This window comes from Equus caballus, chromosome 14 (assembly GCF_041296265.1).
Source record: "Equus caballus isolate H_3958 breed thoroughbred chromosome 14, TB-T2T, whole genome shotgun sequence".
Taxonomy (NCBI): Eukaryota; Metazoa; Chordata; class Mammalia; order Perissodactyla; family Equidae; genus Equus; species Equus caballus.
Genome location: NC_091697.1, coordinates 72044475 through 72067745, shown reverse-complemented (window position 1 = coordinate 72067745; position 23271 = coordinate 72044475). Strand labels below are relative to the sequence as shown.

Below are 23271 nucleotides of genomic sequence, written 5' to 3'. Positions count from 1 at the left end.
GATAACAACATCTTTGAATTTCACTATCTTCTTGATATGACTTTAGTTATTCTTGATGACTATTTGTATTTTAAAAATTTTTTATAATAAGCATGCATTACTTTTAAGTCAGCTTAAAGGGTATTTAGAAAAATGGAAATCTTTAATACTTTAAAACATTTTACACATAAAGAAATACCTTGCTATATTAATATAAAACAAAGTAGGCTTCAGAACAAGGACTATTTCCAGGAATGAAGGTGACTACTACTTATAATGATAAAGCATCAAAATGTCAACAAGAAATAACAGTCTTATATGTATATACACCTAATCACAGACCTTCAAAAAGCATGAAGCAAAAACTGACAGAAACAAAAAAAGAAAAAGACAAATCCACAGATGTAGTTGAAGATTTCAATTAATAGAAGCAGCAGACAAAAAATATTTAGTTCAGATTTTGAGGAGAAGTGATTTACAAATGTTTGCTAATGTGCACAAAATGTCCTTGGAAATATTCACAAGAAGTATTGGTTGCCTCTGGGAAGGAGATGCCTAGAGGATAGGGGAGACAGGGAGATTTTACTACATTAAAAAAGCTTTTGTATTTTGCATTATGTACGTTACTTATTCAATAAATGTTAAAAATTTAGATTTTTAAGAAACATTCCTGGGGCCAGCCCCGTGGCCGAGTGGTTAAGTTCACGTGCTCCGCTTTGGCGGCCTGGGATTTCATCGGTTCGGATCCTAGGCACAGACATGGCACCGCTCATCAGGCCATGCTGAGGCGGCGTCCCACATAGCACAGCCAGAGGCACTCACAACGAAAATATACAGCTATGTACTGGGGGGTGGTTCAGGGAGAAGAAGAAGAAAAAAAAAGAAGATTGGCGACAAATACTAGCTCAGGTGCCAATCTTTAAAAAAAAAAAAAAAAGGAAGAAACATTTCTGTGGAATGTGTAGTGTTTTCATGGTGTTCAAGAAATGATAAAGAAAGAAATACGTGAGGAAGGAAGGAGGGTAAGAAGGAAGCAAGAAGGTTATCTTGAAAACTCTGTTTTGGTTGTTAGACTGAAGTTCCTCGACCATAACATAGATCTTAGATGGACCATGCGAGTCACCTTCAATAGTGTAGCAGGTTTAGAAGCCCACACACCATAAGCGGAAGATTGTATGGGCTTGGAAAAAACTGCTGGGACACTGCCCATCGCTCAGCTTTTTTGATTAGAAAGGAGAGAGAAAGTGAGCAGATTCTGGAGCATAAAGAGGGAGAAGAATCGCAGCTCTGAAATTAGTGTCTTCACCACTCAGGTAACTGCATCCTAAGCAGAAAACACGGTTTAGGAGAGACTTGGAATGATGCTGCACCCGGAAGACTGCTTTCTATTCTGAAAGGAAACGTGACCAAAAAGCCGAACTTTCCACAGGCCGAACTAATGAAGAGACACAAGCAGAATCAAAGCCAAGGAACGGAGGAAACGCAGCGATAGGAATCCACATAGCTTGTTAGGCAGTAATAGTTCAGTAAGCGCAATTTGAAAAGAAATGCAAATAGTAATGAGATACTTGTTTTTCAATGCTCAGAGCATCAAAGAAAGAAAATATTGATAAAACAGTGCTAAAAATGATGCCAGTGGACGAGCATTTATATCAACTTGTGGAGGGACTGTGAACTGGTAAAACTTCCTGGAGGGCTGTTTGGCAAGATGTACCAAAATCTAAAATTTTAAATGTATATACCCTTGACATGGCAATTCTTTTTGCAGGAATTTTCTCTGAGGACATAAATAAACAAGCACATAAAGATGTATGACAAGGGTTTTTTGAAAGTTATTTTTACATAACATCAAAAAAACTCCCGTGAATAATTTAATTATCCATCAGTAGGGGGCTTGGTTTAATAAATTAAGTACATCCATACAGTGGAATACTAAGCATCATATAGCTCTCATAAGCCTAGGCTTTGGAATCAGATTGTCTGAGTTTGAATCTGGCCCAACCACTTACTACTTGTATGATTTTGATCACATTATTTAATATCTCTTTGCCTAAATTTTTAAATCTATAAAATGTTTCAAAATCTATAAAATAAGTTCATAATCTACAAAACCTATTTCATAAGGTTGTTACAAAAGTTAAATAAATTTATACATTGAAAGTCCATGCACATAGTAAGTACTCAATAAATGTTAGATATTATTATTATACAAACATTATAAGTGATAATATCTATAGTAACATGGAAAATAGTCACGTTGAGCAAAAGTTACAGACTGGCTAGTAATACAGATTTATATTTATACAGAATAATTTGTGTGTGAATGCATGCATAGAAAGAATTATGAAAGGATGTTTACTATAATTTTAATCCTGGATATCTCTGATAGTGGCATTTCAGATTATTTTTCTTTTCTTTTTTCTTTCTTATTTTCTGGTTTGATATTTTTTATTAACATGTAATAATTTCTGAAATGGCAAGCTGGGAAATTTAGATCGGATTTTCTAGGGAGGAAAACTAAAATTCTGGGGGAACTATCAAAACTACAATTTTAAAGCACTAAGGAATGAACTAGATAGGGAGGAATTGCCTACAATATCTAGGAAGAGGTAAGTTACTCACTCAAAACAACTTTTAGGCTGAGGGCACGTGCTGACATATAAGAAACAGCTGCGAACTGAGCTGTAGTTTTGATGTCGTTGTGCGGCAAAGGAAACAGTTAAAGCCAAGAGTTGGCAGTTCTCATTCCTTTGCAGGTACTTATTCATCCATATACCTGTTAAGCTGGCATCCTGATTGGCTTCATCTTCAGAGTAAGGGTGAACTGAAAGTAACTCAGTCTTTATGCAATTTCCTTTTCTTCCTTCCTTCCTTTCTTTCTTCCCTTCTTCCTTTCTTTCTTTGTTCCTCCCTCCCTTCCTTCCCTCCCCACCTCCTTCCTTCCTTCCCTCCTTCCTTCCTTCCTTTCTTTTCTCCTCAGACTGGCAGCCCAGGTTAACATCACCTAGGTGGTCCAAAAAAACTGCAAGTCCTGAACTTGGATTAAGGTGGTCCCAGAACGGTGATAAGCAAGAGCAAACGAAAATCTTCTCTGGAGGAAGGTAACTTCATCTTAGTAAGCTTCAAATTATTTCTAAAAACACTTTATTTTCAAAAACAGTGACCAGTTTGCATTCAAAAATAACCAAACTTACAAGTAAGTAAGACACCTGAGCAAGAACCAGCACAAAGACATTACATAAACAGATTTAAAAGATTATAATAATCAAAATAGATATAAAGCTCCTAATTTTAGTATTAAAGTCAATTCGATCTTCAGGAAACTATAAAAAGTGATACATCAGATATTTAAAAGAACCAAATAGTATACCTAGAACTAAAATGATACAATTAAAATTAAGAATTCAAGAGGAGTGATGTCAGCATCATGGCAGGGTGAGTTGTTCCCTTTGTCTCTCCCCTCTAAATTACAACTAAATGGACATCCATTAACCAACAGAGGATTTCCTACACAGCTCAAAGGATACCTGGGAGATCCATGTAGTATATGTCTGAGGGTGGAATGTGCTACCAAAAGCAACAGGAACTACAGCAGAACTAGCGACCTTGCCCCTGGTGGCAGCAACCCTGACACCAGCTCCACCAGCAGCAGAGGCTCTAGAAAAGTCCCTCTGGTATCCCAGAGGGAGAAAGGAGCAGAGAGCTTGTTCAAAGAAATAATAGCTGAGAACTTCCCAAATCTGGGGAAAGAAGTGGACATACAAGTACACGAAGCCAATAGGACTCCTAATTAGATCATTGCAAACAGACCTTCTCCAAGGCATATAATATTAAAATTGTCAAAAGTCAATGACAAAGAAAAAATATCAAGGGCAGCAAGAGAGAAGAAAATAACCTACAAAGGAACCCCCATCAGACTTTCAGTGGACTTCACAGCAGAAACCTTACAGGCTGGGAGAGAATGGAATGATATATTCAAAATACTGAAAAACAAAAATGATCAGCCAAGAATACTCTATCCAACAAAATTATCCTTCAGATATGATGGAGAAATAAAAGCTTTTCCAGATTAAAAAAAGCAGAGGGAGTTCATCACCATCTAGCTCTGCCTTCCAAGAAATGATGAAGGGAAACTTCCTATCTACCTGAAACAAAAAGACAAAGGTCTACAAAGGCTTGAGCAAGGAAATAAATAGGCAGACAAAATCAGAAAATTGCAGCTCTCTATCAGAATAAGTTTGCAAAAACTTAATTGTAACATAAAAGATAAGGGAAAGAAAGCATCATAAATAACTATAGCCCCTTTACTTTTGTCACAAGCTCACAATACAAAAAAGCATAAATTGTAACAACAAAAACATAGAAGGGGAAGAGGAAAGGGATGGAACCTGCTTAGGCTAATTGAGATTACAGGCTATCAGAAAATGGACTATCTCATCTATGAGATCTTTTATACAAACCTCACAGTAACCACAATACAAAAAATCATAGCAGAGTCAAAAAATCATAAATAAAGAGAAAATTGGGAAAACCATCACAGAAAACCACCAAACTGAAATGGCAGTCAGAAATACAAGGGAAAAGAAACCATGGAAATATAGAACAACAAGAAGACAAGAGATAAAATGGCAGTATTAGGCCCTGATATATTAGTAATCACTCTAAATGTAAATGGATTGAATTCTCGAATCAAAAGACACAGAGTGGCTGGATGGATTAAGAAACAAGACCCAACAATATGCTGCCTCCAAGAAACACATCTCAGCTCTAAAGACAAACATAGGCTCAGAGTGAAGGGATGGAAGATGATACTCCAAAAAAAAAAAATGGCAAGCAAAAGAAAGCGGGTGTAGCCATTCTTATATCAGACAAAGCATACTTCAAGATAAAAAATATAATGAGCGACAAAGATGGGTATTACATAATGATAAGAGGACATTCCACCAAGAAGACATAACACTGATCAGTATATATGTACCTAATACAGGAGCACCAAAGTATATAAAGCAGCTATTAACAGACCTAAAGGGAGAGACTGACAGCAACACAATAATAGTAGGGGACCTCAACACCCCACTTACGTCAATGGATAGATCATCCAGACAGAAAGTCAACAAGGAAACACTAGACCAGATGGACTTAATAGATATATGTAGAACATTCTATCCAAAAAAACAGCAGAATACACATTCTTCTCAAGGGCACATGGAACATTCTCAAAGATAGACTGTATGTTGTGAAACAAGGCAAGTCTCAATAAATTTAAGAAGATTGAAATCATATCAAGCATCTTTTCTGTTCCCAATGCTATGAAACTAGAAATCAACTACAAGTAAAAAGCTGGGAAAGTCAAAAATATGTGGAGACTAAACAACATGCTACCAAACAGGTATTGGATCAATGAATAAATCAAAGGAGAAATAAAAAAATATGTGGAGAGAAAAGAAAATGAAAACACAGCATACCTACGCTTATGAGATGCAGCAAAAGGGATACTAAGAGGGAAATTTATAGCACTACAGACCTACCTCAACAAATAAGAAAAATCTCAAATAAGTAATCTTAAACTACACCTAAAAGAACTAGAAAGAGAAAAACAAACAAAGCCCAAAGTCAGTAGAAGGAGGGAAATAATAAAAATCAGAGCAGAAAAATGAAATAGAGACTAAAATAACAGTAGAAAGGATCAATGAAGCTAAGAGATGGTTCTTTGAGAATATCAACAATTTTGAAAAACCCTTTGCCAGACTCACTAAGAAAAAAAGAGAGAAGACTCAAATAAATAAAATTAGAAGTGAAAGAGGACAAATTACAATGGATACCACAGAAATACAAAGGATTATAAGAGAATACTATGAGAAGCTATATGCCAACAAATTGGATAACCTAGAAGAAATGGATAAATTCCTAGAATCATACAACCTTCCGAAACTGAATCAAGAAGAAATAGAGAATCTGAATAGACCAATCAGAAAGTAAAGAGATTGAAACAGTAATCAAAAACCTCACAAAAAAACAAAAAATCCAGGACCAGACGGCTCCTCTGGTGAATTCTAACAAGCATTCAAAGAAGATTTAATACCTATCCTTCTCAAATTATTCTGAAATATTGAAGAAGACAGGACACTGACTAACTCATTCTATGAGGCCAACATTACCCTGATACCGAAACCAGACAAGGACAACGCAAAAAGGAAAATTATAGGCCAATATCACTGATAAACATAAAGGCAAAAATTTTCCACAAAATATTAGCACACTGCATACAACAATACATTGAAAAGATCATACACCATGATCAAGTGGGAATTATTCCAGGGATGCAGGGATGGTTCAACATCCACAAATCAATCAATATGATACACCACATTAACAAAATGAGGACTAAGAATCACATGATCATCTCAATAGTTGCAGAGAAAGCATTTGATAAGATCCAACATCCATTTATGATAAAACTCTCAATAAAATGGGTCAACAAGTGTACTGCCTATATTTTCTTCTAGGAGTTTTATGGTTTCAGGTCTTACATTCAAGTCTTTAATCCATTTTTGAGTTAATTTTTGTGTATGGTATAAGATAATGGTCTATTTTCATAAAAATTGAGTTAACACATTGGAACTAACTCAAAAGAGAATTAGTAAATTAGAAAATAGATCAAAAGAAATTATCTAAACTACAGAATAGAAAGACCAGTAGATAAATTAATTAATTAAAGAAAAGAAAAATACAGAAGAGAGGATGAGAGACACAAGTGATAGAGTAGGAAGACCTGAAATAAGTTTAATATGAGTCTCAGAAGGAAAGGAAGGAAAGAATGGAATAGAGACAATTTTAAAAAGATAATTGCTAATTATTTTCCAGAACTAAACACACAGATTCAAGGAACCCATCATATGCCAAACAGCATAAAGAAAAACAAATCTACTCCATCATAATGAAACTATATAAAACCAAACCAAAGAGAAAATCTTAAAAACAGGCAGAGAAAAAAGAGATTATTGTCAAAGGAACAACAATTAGACTGACAGCTGACTTCTCAACATCCACGTGGAAGCTAGTAAGCAGCAGCATCATGAAGTCAATGTGTTGAAATAACAAAAATCTACCAACCTAGAATTCTATACCAAACTAAGATATTCTTCAAGAATAAAGAACAAACCCAACCAACCTAAAATCTAGAACCGAAACAAAAAATGGAGAGGTTTTGCTGGTGGCAGACTCAAACCAAAGAGAATTCTGAAGGATGTACTTTAGGCAGAAAGATAGTGATCCCAGATGGAAAGTCTAAGATGTAGGAAAGAATAAATAAAGTAGAAAATATGTAGGTAAACTTAAATGAACTTTGTTTGTATAAACAATGATAATATCTTGTGTGGTTTTTACAATACAAAATTAAAATGCAACTGTGCATGTGTGTATGCACCTGTGCATGTGTGTGTACACATGAACAGCTGGAGATTTAAAAACATCCCTCCCTTGAACTCTGGGACTATATGGTGGGAAGTTACCTATAGTATGGGAAGAATGGGCACCGGAAAGTCATCTGAGGGACGCTTTGAGCCACAGCAGTCTTAAGCAGTCTGCTGAGAGAGAGATGCCAGATTGTGGTCAAGGGAAGTATAGTCGACATCAATTTTTTTTCTTTTGCCCGTTATCACCCTTATTTTCATCTTGGAATAACACTCCCCTCCCCCTTTCTTTGGGAGAACTTATTCTCCACTCCATCTTCCTTTTACTGGTGCTGTCAGTCTTAACACTGAATAGTCATGGACATGGGCATATAAGGTGAGTGTCTTAGTTCCTTGGACTGCTATAGCAAATACCACAGATTGGGTAGCTTATAAACAATAGAAATTTCTTTCCAACAGTTCTGGAGGCTGGAAGTCTGAGATCAGGGTGCCAGCATGGTCAGGCGAGGGCCCTCTTCTGGGTCACGGACTTCTTGTTGTATCCTCGCATGGTGGAAGTGGCTAGTGGAGCCTCTTTTATAAGGGCATTAATCTCATTCATGAGGGTTCCTCCCTCATGACTTAAGCATCTCTCAAACCTCTTATCTACTAACACCATCGCCTTTAAGGGTTAGGATTCCAACATATGAATTTGGGAGGGACACAAATATGCAGACCATAGCACTAAGCCAGGCCAGTCAGAATCCTTCCCTAGGAATTTTTTTTAACTAATGCTATAGAAAGATTAATCCCTCTCTGATGAAAAGATGTGAGTTGTGAGAGTGGCTGATGGCCAATTTCCAATTACATGAAGGAAGCTGATCTTAGAAAATGAGCTGGACACCGGAGAGGATCTGAGAGGGAACGGAGAAGAAAAAACTTGGAAGTATTCAATTCCTTTGTTCCATTAGCTCTAAGGGTCAGCTCCCTCCCTTCCTTTCCCTTCTCTTCCAAAAGATTTACCTTTTTGCCTAAGCCAGTTCAAGTCCTAATTGTTCTTCCAAATATAAAGGGAAGAAGCAGGGCAAGCAAGAGGATGCATCTGAGGGTAAGATTAGGCTGGGAAAACCAAGCTGCATAAGCAGATCAGAAGCCGGGCATGGAGGCAGGTGGACTCGCCGATCAGGAAAGGGCAAGGCGATCAAACAACTGACTGGAGTTGGTTAGAGGCCCATGTCTGGTTGTGGTGTTGTTTTTTGCCACCTGCATTTCACGGAGGCAGAAAAAACAGGCTAAAGGAGCCTTTGGCTGTTATCCAGAACTCTCGATACTGAAGCTACAAGTTATCTTTGGATAGTTACAGAGAAACTAGAGACTTGGGTTTTAAAATGTAAAGTTTTCTGAAATGATATGTGGAAAAACATAAATAAGTTAAGAAGAATAGTTTATGTTAGTCAGAAAGCATTTATTTGTAGCTATGAATTATTAGTTACTAAAATCTTGCTAGATATCCATGTGCACTTAATTCTTAGAGATTAAAATTAGCAGTAGTTCATGCTATAGTTGTTAGAAAGAGTTAGGTATGTTTAGAAAGTGTTGCACTAGTTGGGAGTAAATGTGAGATAAATTTCCTTCGAGCCCCACGTTCCCTTGGTGGCAGCCCCTCACTGTGCTGGCATATTGCGCATGTTGGGGATTGGATGGGGACTTGTCTTGTAGAGTTTATTGCTGAGACATGCTATTCATATCTTGGTTTGGTAACTTACGTGTTTCTTCCCTCATTGCCTGCCCGTGCCTCCCCCTGCCAAGTTAGGATGCTGTCATTTTGTAGCTTCCCAGAACAAAGACATTCCACCTTCCAAACACTTTTAGCTGGGGAGAATTTCCTTGTAACACATGCTGCTCAAATACATGCTGTCCAACACAGGTCCTAGGGGAGGTGACTCTCTGTAGGAGGTGGGAAGCCCAGCTAACTTGTGTTCAGCAGAGAATTAAAGTCCAGATTAGAAACCAAACTGGAGGGCCAGTGGGGAACTAGCTGTGTGCCTGGCGTCAGGAAGGGAGGCTGTGCTTCATGCCCGGGGTCTCAGCTTTTCCTGGCGCAGGAGCAAGGAGCAGAGCAGACTCCACTCACCAGGGGGATGGGAGGGTCCAATATACTGCCACGCTGGGTGCCCAGTGGGTAGCATCCTGAGTGGCACTGAAGTGGCAGGCAGTAGTTCTTTGTTGTTAGCAGCTGGATTGGAAAGGCTGGGATAGGCTAGATTGATAAGTAATTCTATTGGAAATTCCAAAATTTGTGTTCACCCTTTTCTCTTTTTTTATGCCTAGAAAAAATTGAAAGCGCATTGTCTGAAGCATGACTATTTCTTTTGGTTTTTATAAAGCTTTCAAGTGTTTCCCTGTTCATATAGGGTTTTCAAGTATTTTTCCTTATCTCAACAAGTGAACACTCGAGTAGTTGAGATCTCTTCTTCGCTTCTTGCTTTTTATCAATCCCCTGTCTCTCTATACCTTCCTGTTCACAGTGCTATCACTCTGGGTTTGAAGCCCCATGAAGAGAGTTGAAAATGTCTACCTGTGATGTCTCTTTTCGTGGAACTGTCTGGTTCACAGTCAGGTCCACAGCAGGCTAGAGGAGTTCAACCTCACAAGCATTTACTGAGCACCCCCTATTTGCCAGGCCATGGGGCAGGTACTAGAGACATAAGCTTGTGCTCTCTCCACCCCGCCAAGCCCTTGTGGTGGAGGAGGGTCCCCACTCACATGCCATTCAGAGTGATACCAGTGATGTCCTACAACACAGAAGACAAAGGCTGGACTCCCTGCTGCCTTTCTGTCATTCAGGGACTGGTCCCTGGCTGCCAGTTGGCATTGACTCATCTCCCAGTGTCCTTTGTGCAACTCCCTTAACCAGCCCCTTCATTCCTTTGCCCTGGGACCACCGTAGCACCATGCAGATGCATAAGAGACATGAAGCCATACATTCAGAAGATCTGTTGCTGAATGGGAAAGAGATTTCAGGAAAAAGGGAGTATAGGAGCAAAGCGAGGATTGGAGAGACAGACAAGGAGAGGGCGAGAGGGAGGGAGAACTTTGAATTTTATTTGCATTGTCAGTCCTAGGCGTAAATACTCAGAGACTGTGTCAAAAGGGAGGAGGGCAGGGCTTAGCTATATGTGGTCTCCTTTATTCATACATCTCAATCTACTCTAACTACGTGGATCAAAAGCTCCCACCGAGGCCACTGGCTCCAGACAGATCCAGCTTCCTCATAGCAAGGTATTATGAGCATTATGAGCAAATTCAGAACCAGGTGGATTTGCCTGGCTCTCTGCCTTCGACCTCCTGGGAGAACGATGAAGCATCAACCATGTCACTAGATCAGACCGGCAAACTCCCTCTTTAATATTCCTTTGGAAGCCCAAGACTCAGCCCAGGTGCTCCATGCCGCGAGCTCTGTGTGCTTCCACAGCCCGCTGACCGCAGGTCTTCATTCCCGGTGAGGTTCTGTGAGACAGGATAATTTATTGAGAGTTTAGTTTGCGTGTGTTCCCTTTTATTTATGTCCTCGACCCCCTCGTTAGCAGGGAGTCAGGGCCTGAATCCCTTCCATGCCCCTCTCTTTGCTCCTGCTGGCTGTCCTTGGTGGCCCGTGGCTCTGCCTTCACATGGCCGCCTTCTTTGTGCCTCTGGGTTTTCTGTCTCCTGCAAGGACACTCATCATTGAAGTTAGGGGCTCCCCTTATCCATGATGATCTCACTTTGAGATCCTTCATTACATCTGCAAAGACCCTTATTCCAAATAAGGTCACATTCTTAGGTTCCAGGTGGACATATCTTCTAGGGGGACAACATTCAACCCACTATAGAGCCTGACCAGGCAATGAGTGAGGAGAGGGAGAGATTCTTCTCTTGACTGAAGGATGTTGGAGCTATGGGGGTGGAGAGTGAGTCCTCAGCACCGTCTGGCGGCCACCTCCCAAAGAGATGAAATTCAGAGGGTGTGGCTGCGTGGTACACTGAGGCAGGCTGAGCCCAAGGCTCTCCCTCCCCACTCCCCACTGCAGGCAGTTGGAGGCTCTTTCCACATCTTCTTTCTTTTTTTTTAAGATTTTCTTTGTCCCTTTTCTCCCCAAAGTCCCCCCGGTACATAGTTGAATATTTTTTAGTTGTGTGTCCTTCTGGTTGTGCTATGTGGGATGCCCCCCCTGCCCCCCCAGCATGGCTTGATGAGTGGTGCCATGTTACCCCCAGGATCCAAACCTGCGAAACCCTGGGCTGCTGGAGCGGAGCACGCAAACTCCCTCCCCTTCTTCTAAGATAAGCCCCCTCGGTTTCCAGAGCAGCCTGGGAAGGGAGGGGCCCTCACAGCGACTGGATTGAATCTCCCACTAGACGCTTGGATTGGCAGCTCAGAGTTGGATTTTATGTTTAAAGAAAATAAAGCTAAATTTTCCAGCTTGAGGTTCCCTATTACACTGTTCAATTCCAAAATACAAGCCTAATGGAGAGCTAGCACCTGCCCTTGTGCCAGGTTTCAGCCACGTGGCTCCCCGCTAACGCTCTCCCTGTGAGTAGTTGAGATCCACAGCTCTGGTCAGCTCTGAGGAAGGGCTCACGGAGGATGGCAGCCACACTCTAGAGAGGTGGGGATGTCAGACCTGTGGACAGAAGTTGTGACCTCTGACCCAACCATGTAGGTCAGCCAGACCTCTGGGCTGGCAGTCCCAGATTGTGGGACTGAGCCGTAAAACTGAGCCTCCTGTCGGACTCCAGAACACCTTCCTTTCCAGGTGGAATCCACCACTTTGGTCTGGCATCTCTCTGTAACGAAAGGACGGTGGATGGGCAGGGGGAGGGCAGCCTCATGGGTGAAAGGCTCGGGAAAGGGGTGGGAAGCCGGCTCAGGAAGCCCGTGAGGCTTTGAAAAAGGAAAAGAAATAGAGCCGGTGATCATCTCCTCCCTGTAGCTGCAGCACAGTTGATGTCGACTTTGGGCTGGGTTGCTTTTGAAAATAGAACATTTCCCCCGCGAATAAGCTAGCAGAGCGCTGTTTCTCTTTTTATCGGAGGGCGTGGATGACATAGTTCTGTCAACACTTTGCTGTGTTTTTTTCAACCGTAGTTCTTTCATCTCCTCACACTTCTCAGCTACAGATTTGTTTTTCATATTCACTCCTCTCTCTCCCATTTCCTTATTTCTATAGGTGTTTAGGTCCTTCTAACAAGCTCAGCACAAAGCTACTGCCATTTATTGAGTGCCAACTGTGTGCCAGGTATGTGTTCAGCACCATATATACACACATCCCCCTTAATCTTCCTAGCAACTTTAGGCCTACGTCTCCAGGTTACAAATGAGAAAACAAGCCCAGGGAGGTTCAGTAACTTGCTCAAGGTTGCACAGCTTCTAGTAGGAGGTGAAATTGAGATTTGAAGTTACATCTGTCCCATCCCAAAGGCTGCGCTCCCAGTACTGCCTCCTGGCACTGCACTGCTCTGTGAGGTAAGAGGCCGCTCTTCACATCTCACTTTAGTATCTGTGATGTTGGTGGAAGGCGAACAAGCCTGCATCTCAGCCGCACTCCCAGGGAGTGGCAGGCTCACGCTGCCTAGGGCTCTGGGTGTTTGCTCTTGCCAGCAGCTCCTCCAGGCCTGCTTGATGCTCCAAGCAGGTGGTCAGGGAGCCTCCCCTTCCCCCACCAGGGAAGCAGCTGCTGTCCTAGCTCAGTGATTTCAGCAGGCCTCCCAAAGAAAGAGTTATTGCAGCCCTGGCCTTTACTCCTCCCTCTTCCAGTGATTACAACTCCGGCTCTGGCGGGAGGTCTAGATTGCAAGATAAGGAAGGAGCTGCGCCAGTTTCTGGTTGCTTCTTGGCCCCGAGCTCTCCTGTTTTTACAGCAGCCACAGGTCCTACATCCTTCCTGGAGACTCGAGGGTGGATTACAAGCAAACACGTCTTCCCACTTCCCGAGCCCTGGCATGGCGGCTGTCTGGGTTCGCTATGCTCACAGACCCGCTTTGCTGGGCGAGGGCTTCCATATGGCCCCCATTAAAAGGGGTTGGTTTTCGAGGCGCTCCTGGAAATGTGTTGCAGGTGGGCTCCTGGACACTGGGCTTGCCTACTGCCTCTTCGGCTCTGTTTGCTTTGCCTAATTACGTTTTCTCTGCTGATTTGTCTGAGTAAAGTTTTTCTTTCCCACTTTGTCCAAGGTCTACACGCTACATCTGGTACCCATTTGGCTGAGAAGGGGGCAGAAACAGGGTGGTTAATTGAATGCTTGGCACAGGGCTACAAGAAGGAAACTGAGGAGAAAGACAAGAACTGGGGGAGTTTGGAGAACATGGTAAGTCAGAGCCTCTGCACAGTGCCGGAACGTCACAACCTCCTTCCCTCCACGTGGTTTCTGTCCAGAAATAGAGCCTCGAGAAGGCCACGGGAAGGACCTTGGTGACATTCTGAAACTAGATTGTAACTTCTGCTTCAGCGTAAGCCCACAGTGGTCCAGCTTCCTTTCACAGGGGCCAAGGCTTCTCAGCAGGTGGCCAGTCACGAGGCCCTGCTTGAGGGGAGAGGAGAAGGACAGGGCTGCGAGAGATCACCTGTGTCTCTCTTGCACTCATCCAGTGTGGAGTCGGGTCTCTCATTCTGCAGCGGGAATTTTGGCTCCAGACCCTGGTCTGCTTCCAGGATGCCGAGCAGAAGTCAAAGTGAAGTGGCATTGCTTGGAATCCCCATTTCTGGCCGCGGCCCAGGACCAGCCCAGCTGTGGCAGGGGTGCTCGCTGCCTGCCTCTCTACACCTCTGACTTGAGAGACCAAAACTCTCACGGGCCTTAGAGTCACAAAGTTTGGGCTTGAAATTGCAGCTCCTACTCTTTGTCATCAAGTGCCTATTCATTTTGGAGCCTCAGTTTCCCCATCTGTAAAATGTGACAAGTCACATTATTCTGAAGAGTAAATGAAACGATTCAAGACACACATCAGCTCTGCCGCCTCTAAGGACTCCACAAGTTACTTCATTCATTCCACAAAACCCTAAGAGGAAGATAGTATTGTCATCACCCTCAGAATCCCTGTTTGATGGAGAAGGAAACTGAGGCAGGGAGAAGGCAAATGACTTGTCCATGATCTTACAGCCAGGAAGTGTCAGAGTGTCAGAGTCAAGACTCCAGGCAGGGATTCGGGCCTGCAGCCTGCAGATCTGGGCTGTGCTTGCCTGCCTGTTGTAAGGCCGGAAAGCTCCTGGCCCCACACCTGGCTGGAGAAGACACACACTGGACACTGGCCCTTACTCTGACTACCTCAGGGCTGCCGGGGCTGCCCAGGGATTGTTCTGGCTGCCATCTGGAAGGACAATGACATGGCAGCCAGCAAACAGTACAAGAATGAGACATGAGGAGGGGAGGCTAGGTCGAGGAGGACACATGGAGGAACTCCCACAAGCAAGGTAAGTGGGGACCATCACGGGTGGGAGAGAGGACACGGGAACTAGAGTCACCAGGCCTGCTCCAGGCTGCTCCCGGCCCAGCCACGGCTTTCCTTGCTGGGTGGTCTTGAAATCCACATAGTCTGTTTCTGACCAGCTCTGAGGAATTGGCCACAGTCAGCCCTGACGGCTTGCCCTGGCAGCGTGCTGCTGTCTTCTCTAAACATCTCCAGCTTTAGGGCTCCTCCATCGGATAGATACCCTCCAGCCGCTCGGTGCTTTCAAGTGGGCCCCGCATGCTCCGGGGCTTGGCTACCATCCCTGCCTCTCCTTGAAGAGAGCAGAGTCTCTAATTTGGGTCCTGCCCACACCCCTCCCTGCCCGCTGCCCACACACTGTCATTACAGCTGTGGTGTCGCTGCTCCCGGCACAGACCAAGGTTTCCTTGCCGAAGGAGGCAGCCACAGCACCCACTGGCTGCCCCCCATGGACTTCATGCAACCCTGCTAAGGGTGACCCACTTGGGTGCTGTGGACAGGGCAGCTCATGGGGAGAGTGACTTGAAGAAGGAGAAAGAGCACTCACTGGGTAGATTTGAAGCAATCACACTTATTGGCCTGCCCGAGACATCTCACTCCCAAAAGAACAGTGAGCAAAGAAGCCAGAGTGAGGAAGGATGGGGGAGAGAGGTCTCAGGGAGCATGCTGTGTGGCTGGCCATGGCTCAGTCCAAAATTCTTTATGTGTTTTATGCACGTGTATAATCAGGTTGAGCTCTCTGGGCCTTGGAGGGGTGTTCTCACGTGTCACCGCACAGACCTCACCTCCCGGGGGCAGAGGCATTGGGCAGGATGGGATCTGGGGTCAGACCTAGGTGTGAGCTCTGGCTCGGCAAGTTAGTTCCCTGCTTTCAACTTCAGTTTCTCCTAATGACAACAGGGATCACAATGCCACTCTCACATGAAAACAAGTCACCTATACTACCTGGCACACAGTAGGTCCTCAAGAAAAGATATGCCCTATTTGAGGAAGTTAATGAAGGTCTTTGGCATCCCCTCCCACTCCTGTGTAAATGTTTTGGGATAGCTTACCTTCTTGGCTTCTCGCCTTCTTACCTCTGACCTTCTACCCAGGGCTAATGCCCCCTGACTCCTTGTGCTCCACTAGGCCTCCACGGCCATGAGGGCTGCGTTGCTGCTGCCAGCCAAGGAGGGCAGGGAGGCCTGCATCTGAGGCCAGGGGATCTACAGGAGTGACTTTTAGTGCTTTCTTGGCCAATAACTATGGTAAATTCAGCACCCATGACCTGATAAGAGAAAGGCATATAAGGATCAGACCTCTTGGGGATAAAGGTCTTTGTCACTGCACAAAGCAAGCAGCTTATACCAGCCAAGTGCTGGCTGGGAATGAGGGCAATGGCGAATGGGTGGTAGAAATAGATGATGAATATCAATCATGACCTTGAGATCAGCTGGGCCACTCACTCTTTTGCATTAAGTCCTGGCAGATGTTGTGGCCTTGAATAAAGACCAGACTGGACTTAGAGGGTCCATGACAGACATGAGAGGGGCCAGGGGTATCCCTTGTGCCTCACTCAAAATCCTCTCAGCCTCATTCCCTATGCTACTGACTGTTGCAGGCACGGGTTCTGCTCAGGCTTCAAAACAGCTCTGCTTGGCAGCCGTGTGACAGTGTCTGCCCCTGAAGCTGCTGTGCAGAATGTCCACAGAATCCACTGGCACTCACCCAGGGACAGCCTGGAGACGTGGGGGAGTCAGTGCGAGGGGCCGCCCTTGACCAATGGAAGACAAGAGCCTCTGGATAAATGCTCACCCATTTTAATCCTTGAGCAGAGAAATCTGAGCTGCATCACATCAGGCTCCTCACAAAGGCCCGTGGGTTGGAGATCTTCTGTTCCCCATAACAGCAGCCATCTTGGCCAGGCCTCTTTGCCTTTCCCACTTTTCTCCTTCCACTCCTCCGGTCCTCTCTCTCTGGGTCCCTGGCCCCATAGAAACTACTTGCAGGTAAGCCTGCATCTTGGGCACAGATTTTAGGGGATCTGAGGCTAAAATAGCCATGTACAAAGTGTGAGGAGGGGAGGGAAGATGTGAAACAATCATTTTACAGAGTGAAAAAGTGGGCAACCAGAGAAGGATCATAAAACTAGCAGGTGAGCTGGCTTCCTATTGGGGGTTTGCAGGTGTGTGCGTGAGGTAAACCCTCCAGCACCTTTATATTTTCTACCACAACTTTGAGTATCAGGTATAGTCACAAAATATGTGGATATGGATTTAATCTTGAATGGGCTTTTGCCAGATGATTTTGATGGAAAGAGAAAGGTAAGAAAAATAAGAGAATTCACAAAGCAGTAATTATAAGGGTGAGTCATGGAATTAAGCAGAACAAGGAGGCAAGTAAGGATATAAGGGGAAGAAAGGGAAGAATATGTATATAATCTTTGTATTTTGTATCTTATACAGATATAAAGGCGGTAGGATCAATGGGTTGATATCAGAGAGTGGCAATGACAGGGTTAGAGACACAAGTACAAGAGGAGTGTGGCTGAGGTGGAGTAGAGATTAAAGATTGCTGGAGGTGAGTAGGTCATGGAACTCAGAGGGCAAGGTGTTGAATGGGTCACTACCCTACAAGGTTGTTAAGTCACCAAGAAAGGTAAAAGGAAAGGGGTGGAAAACCAGGTGCTAAAGTCATTAAAGAATGAAGGGGAGTAGGTTGGCAGATGACAGTATCAAGGACGGGTAGTGGGGCTGGCTCCATGGCTGATTGGTTAAGTTCTCGCACTCCGCTGCGGTAGCCCAGGGTTCAGATCCTGGGTGCAGACATGGCACCGCTCGTCAGGCCACGTTGAGGCAGCGTCCCACATCCCACAGCTAGAAGGACCTGCAACTAAGATATACAACTGTGTACAGGGGGAGTTTGGGGAGATAAAGCAGAAAAAAAAATTTGAAAAAAGGATGGGTAGCAGGTGGTAAAATGTAGCATGAATTTCAAAGAATCTGGGGCTTTTGAGGAGGAAGGGAGAGAATTGATTTGCAAGTCCAATGGGACACCTACCCCACTGTCCAGCCCTCCGATGTAAGGAGAATGGAGGTGGGGCCGGGATGGCCTCCACGTGGGAGGTGGTATTTGCAGGGCACAGCCAAATTTCCATTAAGGCAAGATATGAAGAGATCTTACCAAAAAACACAAAAGATAGAGGAGCACTTGCTGATGACAGATCCCGAGCGTCAGGGTACATAGTATGTAATGGTTGGGAACATGGGTGGGGAGTGAGAAACGGAGATAATACCGGCCCTGTAGGATTATTGCAAATTTGATGGAGAATTTTACGTAAAGCGACCAGTAGGGTGTCTGATGAAGATGATGATGATGGTGATTGCCAGAAAAGCAAGAATTAAAGGCAAATTATAGATAATGTCAGAAGAAGCACCGTCTAGGAATCAAGGGTCCTCGAGTCTCATCCTGGCTCCGTTCTCTATTAACTCTCTGTGTGGCCTGAGACACGTCAATCCCCTTTCTCTCTGGGCCATGGTTTCTCCATCTCTAAAATGACAAGGTTCGATAACACCAGTGGCTGTCAACTCCAAGGTGGCAGAGCGGTCACACATAAAATGTAGATGATAATATCCTGAAATACTTTTTCAAAACATGTGTGTTTGCTTTCCCCCAGCCCACCCCCACGGGGTCAGATCTTGTTCTCTCGGGATAAGGACCCAGAATGTGCATTTTGGAAAAGTCCCGCAGGTGATTTACTAATGATACCCCCACCCCCAGCCCTATTTTCTTTCTTCAGGGAATTGCTTTACCTAGAAGCTAGTTTTTCCTCTCCCAAATGTCATCGCCTAGAAAGTGATAGTGAGAAAGATGTGGTTTGTCAGTCGGAGCTGGGTCAGAGCACTTATCAGAGGGACCAGATGCCCCGAGCTCTGCCCTTCGCGGGCAGATGGCCAAAAAGCCGGCGGCATTATTTTTACAGCTTCATTCTTTGGGCATTTCTCCACGCAAATGCATAAGAATAAGAACTGAATCAGCACAGCTCCATTTTGTTGCTGTTGTTTCTGTTTTTTTGTTTAATATCAGCCCACACCACACTGTTGACCAGCCTAGGCAGTGGTTACCCTTGGGGAGGGGCGCCCCTTGGCCAGGCATTGGTGCCATGAGGGGAGGGAAGGCAGCACACTGAGCCCAGGCCTGTGTCTCCGTCGCCTTTATATCCTCAGCCCCTACAAAGGTACTCGGCAATAGTAGGGGCTCCACAAATACTTGCTAAGCTGAAATCTAAGGAAAAGCAGCAGTAGACCAAAAAGATAGCGGTTTAGGGGAATTCACTAGTTTTCAACTGCAGGAAAGAGGATGGCTGCAGAGGACTCCAATTTTTCTGCTGAGCCAAACTAGCAGGAAAGTTGAAGGACAAAAATAAATCACTGACATGCAAGGACTCGAAAGATTACCACCCAAATGCCCTCTCCGAGCAGATGGACTTGAGTGTTTCTAGTAAGAAGAAAAAGGAACCTAAGAGAATGATCAACACATAACAAAAAAGTGGTAAACCCGTAAACCTGTAAAATGAATCGTCAAATCTAAATTACGTTGTTGCTAGCACAATGTATGCAATGATTAATAAAACTAAACTAGAACTACTCCTTGTCTTTGATTTGTACTTTCATTTTGTTTATGATATTTTTTGAACTATAAAAGTTTTAAATTTTAATGCAATCAAATTTTATAGATTATTCTTATTGTGACTTGTTTAGGAAATCATTTTCTACTCGAAAGTCATAACGAGATACTCCTCAGCCCAAATATTATTTCCTTAGGATAATCTCCAATCTCTTGAAATAGATCATGTCCCATTGTTACATGCTGTTATGATACTGTGTTCTCTCCTTTAGTGCACTTGTCCCAGCTGTAACTGTACATTTATTTGTGTGATTATTTGACAAAAAGTCTGATCCCCTCCACTAGAAGAAAAGCCCCACGTGGCCTCAGATCATGTCTTATGTTCCCTCTGTCATCATTATGGTTCCAGGGCTTCACAGAGTTCCTGTCATATAAGAGCTGACATTTACTAAGTTCTTACTCTACACAGGACTTATTCTGGGACTTTACATGTACTCATTTAAAACTCATGACAAACACCTGAGGCAGGTCCTATTTTAATGACAGAAACTGGGGCACATAGGGGCTAAGTAGCACATTCAGTGTCACACAGCGTTCAAGACAGCAGAGCAGGATCAAACGCAGGTGGTCTGGCCCCGTACCCTCTGCTTTCAGCCTTTAGCGTGTGCTTACTCAAAGGATGGGAACTCAGCAAATGTTTCCTGGAGACAAGGAATGACGAAACCACAATTTCAGCAGGTTCTCTCAGGAACAGAAATATCATTAAAAAACAGAAAAATGGTATATTTGAATAACAAACTACATGCTGTATGTAAAACAATAAAGTCATTTCTAACTGTATATCATATATTCTTTCAAATATTCTTGGAGCAGTAATAAAAATTTACTATCTGTTATGATTCAAAAAAACTCACTAACTATTAAGAAGCTGAATGTATTTAAATAAATTTATTGGCCAAATGCAATAATAGTATAAATTAACAACAGAAGGGGGCAAAAAATCACCTGGGGGTTTGTTGTTGTTCTTTTACTTTCAAGTATGATTTACATAGTTAAATGCACAAGTATTCAGTGTACAGCTCAAAGAATTTTGATGTATACTTCTCAGTAACTGCCATTCAGATCAAGATCTAGAACATTTCCATCACTGCAAAAAGACTCCTCAGGCCCCTTGCCAGTCATTCCCCCACGCAGAGACAACACTGTCTGCTCTTGAGCTCTGTGCAAATGGCGTCATGCAGCATGTACTCTTCTGTGCCTGGTTGCTTTCACTCAGCAGAAGGTTGTTGAAATGCATCCATGTTGTTCACTGTGTGTAGCAGCAGTCCATCCCTCATGTATTTATTTATTTCCCAAGTAGTATCTCTTTGTATGGATATATTACTGTTTGGTAATCTGGTTACGGTTTTGGGTTATTACAAATAAAACAAATATAAACATTCTTGTACGAGGACTTTTCTGAACATGTTTATTCATTTCTCTTGATTACATACCTAGTAATAGAATCTCTGGTTTGTGCGGTAGGGCTATGTTTAATTTTGCTAGAAACTGCCAAAAACTACCACTGTGATTGTGCCATTTTATACTTTCATCAGCAATGTATGAGAGTTTTTGCACCACTTTCTCATCAACATTTGGTATTTTACATCTTTTAAGAGGCAGCCATTTGGTGGATGTCAAGTGGCATCTCCTTGTAGTTTGCATTTCCCTGATGACTACTAATGTGACCTTTTCACATGTTTATTGGTCATTCAAATATTTTCTTTTGTGAATTGTCTGTTCAAATTTTTGCCCATTTTATAATGGGTTGTCTTTTCATTATTGCTTGATTGTAGCAGTTAACACAAACTTTTAAATAACTCCTAAGTTAAAGTGAAAATCTTACTGAAATTGCAAACTACTTGGGAATAAATTAAAATGGGAGCACAGTGTTAAAACAAAAGCTTGTGGGATGCATGCAAAATGATACTCACAGGACATTTATAGCTTTAAATGTTCTAATTAGACAATGAGGAAGAGTTTTTTAAATACACTAAACTTATGAATTAAACAAATTATAAGGTAAACCCTGCAAAAGTAGGAGGAAAGATTAATAAATGTGAAAATGCAGGAGATAATGGAGTAAAAGCAAAAAAGAAAAATTGATCAAGGCTTTTCAACCCCAATTATAAAAAAAGGGGGAATTAATGAAATGTTAAAAATAAGAAAGCACACGTATTCTGTTAGGAAATTTAAAATGTAAAAACATACCATCCTCAACTTCATTAAATAAATATGAAAATCTGGATTAAAAAATGGGTGATTTTCTAGGTAAATATAAATTCTAAAATTGACTAAAGAAAGATAATTACAGAAACATTTAAAAGTTAGTCATAAAACTCAGATCACCAAGGAAGAGATAATTGGGCTATATTACTTCTTTCAGAACATAAAACAAACTTGACAGCTTTTCAACTCATCTATGAGGCTTGCATAACCACATAGCAAGACTGAACAAAGATATCGTGGGAAAAGAAAACCAGAGATCACTCACGCTTACAAACAAAGATACAAAAATCCTAAATGAAACATTAGCAAATTAAATTCATTTGTATACTAAAAGAATAATACATCTTAACTAAGTTGGGCTTATCCTTGGAATGCCAGGATATTTCAACATGTGGAAATCTATTAATGTAATTCATTTGATCAAGAATTAAGAAAGAAAAATCATATCATCTTGCTAGATTTAGAAAAAATTTAGTAAGTTCAATAAAGACCCATTTATGATTTTTAAAAACCACTTAACAAAATAGAAATTAAAATAAAGGAAATTTTAGGGGCTGGCCTGCTGGCACAGTGGTTAAGTTCACATGTTCTGCTTCTTGGTGGCCCAGGGATCACCAGTTTGGATTCCAGGTGCTGACATGGCACTGCTTGGCAAAAGCCATGCTGTGGTAGGCATCCCACATATAAAGTGGAGGAAGATGGGCATGGATGTTAGCTCAGGGCCAGTCTTCCTCAGCAAAAAGAGGAGGATTGGCAGTAGTTAGCTCAGGGCTAATCTTCCTCAAAAAAGTAAAAATAAAAATAAGTTTAAAAATGCAGGAAATTTTGGGGCTGGCCCCGTGGCTGAGTGGTTAAGTTCGCACGCTCCGCTGCAGGCAGCCCAGTGTTTTGTTGGTTCGAATCCTGGGCGCGGACATGGCACTGCTCATCAAACCACGCTGAGGCAGGGTCCCACATGCCACAACTAGAAGGACCAACAGTGAAGAATATACAACTATGCACCGGGGGGCTTTCGGGAGAAAAAGGAAAAAAATAAAATCTTTAAAAAAAAAAATACAGGAAATTTTAGTAAAGGAAACCCTATGCAAACATCATATTCAATGTTGAATCATTAGTTTGAAACCACAAACAAACACAAGACACTAACACTATTATTATTCAACATCCTAGCTAATGGAATAAAACAGTAAAAAGAAATAAAACATACAAATATTGAAAAAAGAGAGACAAAACTGATTTTACTTGCAGACAATATAATTGTCTATTCAGAAAATCCATACAAATCAACTGAAAAATGATTTGAACTAATAAGAGAATTCAGCAAGTTGGCCAGATATTATACCCCATTAATAAGCAATTGTGAAAATGTCATGAGAAAAAAACATGACATTTATAAAACTTTAAGTGACCCAGGAATAAACTAAATAAAAAATATGTAAGGCCTACATTGGAAAAAATTTTGAAACAATTTCCTAAAGATTTCAGGAAACCTCATGAAGAATTGCTTAGGTATCAGTGTAGAGGGAGTCATGGCGGGACCTGTCTGGGCGCGATGAGTCCG

At 42.5% G+C, this 23271-nt stretch overlaps 1 long non-coding RNA gene across 1 annotated transcript; it reads left to right on the top strand.

Moving 5' to 3' along the window:
- Positions 1–2957: 2957 nt before the first annotated feature.
- LOC111767842 (uncharacterized) lies at positions 2958–20883 on the top strand. The gene is made up of 4 exons (XR_011425140.1): positions 2958–3080; positions 12581–12649; positions 13584–14820; positions 16438–20883. It is a non-coding gene; the product is annotated as an uncharacterized lncRNA (long non-coding RNA).
- The last annotated feature ends 2388 nt before the right edge of the window (positions 20884–23271 follow it).